The sequence below is a fragment of the Chrysochloris asiatica genome, unplaced genomic scaffold, assembly GCF_000296735.1.
Source record: "Chrysochloris asiatica unplaced genomic scaffold, ChrAsi1.0 scaffold00066, whole genome shotgun sequence".
Lineage (NCBI taxonomy): Eukaryota > Metazoa > Chordata > Mammalia > Afrosoricida > Chrysochloridae > Chrysochloris > Chrysochloris asiatica.
The window spans coordinates 930,803-933,159 of NW_006408584.1; positions in this window are offsets into that span (position 1 = coordinate 930,803).

The following is a 2,357-nucleotide window of genomic DNA, read 5'->3' on the forward strand; positions in this document are numbered from 1 at the left end:
GGTTGCTATGAGTAAGAACTGATTTGATGGCAACTAACAACAATGAGTCCTGGTGTGGTGCTGCGGGCTAATCAGCTGGATTGCAAGGTCACTTTGAACCACAAAGTTGGTGGTTCATGCTCACTAACTGCTCCTAAGAAAACCTGTACTAGGTGGCTATGAGTCGGAATCGACTCAACAGCACATAACAACAACAATAACAACTCACCATTTGTCAGGTTTTTGTACTGTGGTGGATTTTGTGTTGCTGTGATACTGGAAGCTATGCCACCAATATTTTAAATACGAGCAGGGTCAACCATGGTGGATAGGTTTCAGCTGAACTTCCTAACTAGAACAGACTAGGAAGAAGAGGTTGACTACTTCTGATTGTTAAGACACTAAAAACCATCTGAATAGTAGTAGATGTTGTCAAATATAGTGCCAAAAGATGAAAACATTATGAATAGCACCAGAATATTGTCATTTACAGTGCTGGAAATTGAGCCTCTCGGTTTGGAAAGCAATTGAAATACAATGGGAGAAGGATTCCCTCTTCATAGTAGAGCTGATCATAATGACACAAATGGAATGGTTTTGGTACCTTCATTTCTTGACGGGGTACAACTTAAAATAAGGAGAAACAGCTGCAAACATCCATTAAAAATCAGTACAAGAATGTAAAAATTATGAATCCAGGAAAATCAGAAATTGACAAAAATGAAAAAAAATGTGTAACATCAATATTCTAGGCATTAGAGAGCTGAAATGGGCTTGTGTTTTACATTTTTAATCAAACAATCATAAGATTTACTATTCTGGGAATGACATGAAGAGGAATGGCATCAAAGCATCATTTCAGGATCTATCTTGAAGTACAATACTGTCTGCGATAGGGTAATATCCTACAAGAAATCCAGTTAATACCACTGTTATTAAAATATATGCATCAGCCACTAAAACCAGTGATGATGATATTGAAGAATTTTACAAAATTCTTCAGTTTGAAATTGATCACACATGCAATCAAGATGTATTGATAATACTGGTGATTGGAATATGAAGGTTAGAAGCAAAGAGGTAGGATCAATACTTGGAAAATATGGCCTTGGTGAAACAAACAATGTTAGAAGTTATATGATAGAATTTTGCAAGACCAATGACTTATTCATTGCAAGTACCTTTTTCAAACAAGAAAATGACTATACACATGAACCTCACCAGATGAAATACACAAAAATCAGATTAACTACATCTGTGGGAAGAGACAGTAGACAAGCTCAATATTATCAGTCAAAGCACAAGGGAAGACTGTGTAACAAATCATCAATTGCTCATAAATAGCAAAGATCAGTTCAGGACTGAGAGAAGCCATGGTATTAACAATACCATCATAGGCATGTGAAAGTTGGACAAGAAATAAGGAAGACTGTAGAAGAACTGATACATTTTAGTTACGGTTTTAGAGAAGAATATTAGACTTCCAGAATAATAAATCTGTTTTGGAAGAAATAAAGCCAGAATGTTCCTTAGAAGCCCGAATGGTTAGACTTCATTTCTCATACTTTGGAAATGTTTTCAGGAGGGTCCAATTCCTGGGACCCAACTGGAGACAAAGAGAAAAGATTGGTACTTGAAATATATGGCCTTGGTGATGAAAACGGTGCTGGAGATTGCATGATACAATTTTGCAAGACGAATGACGGACTCATTACAAACACCCTTTTTCACCAACATAAATGGTAACTATACACATGGACAATATCAGATAGAATGCACCAGCATCAAATCGACCACAACAGTGGGAAGAGATGATGGAGAAACTCAACATCATCAGCCAAAACAAGATCAGGGACCAACTGTGGTACAGATTACCAATTGCTTATATGCAAGTCAGGCTGAAGAAAATTAAAACAACCCCACAGTAGCCTAAATACAACCTTGAGTATATCCCATATGAATTTAGAAACAATCTCAAGAATTTGACACACTGAACACTGATAACCAAAGACCGGATGAGCTGTGGGATGGCATCAGAATACCATACAGGAAAACAGCAAAATGTCACTAAAAAGATAGGAAAAAAAGAAAGGACCAACACAGATGTCAGAAGAGACTGAATCTTGCTCTTTAACCTAGAGTAACTCAAGTGAATGGATGAAATGATGAAGTAAAAAAGCTCAACAGAAGATTTCAAAGGGCAGCTCGAGAAGACAAAGAATTATAGTGAAATGGAGTCAGAAAACCAAAAGGGAAGAACTAATTCAGCATCTCTAAAGCTGAAAGAACTAAAGAAAAATTGAAGTCTAAACTTACAATATTAAAGAATTCTATGGGGAAAATATTGCACAGAAAACATCAAAAGAAGATGGAAAGAA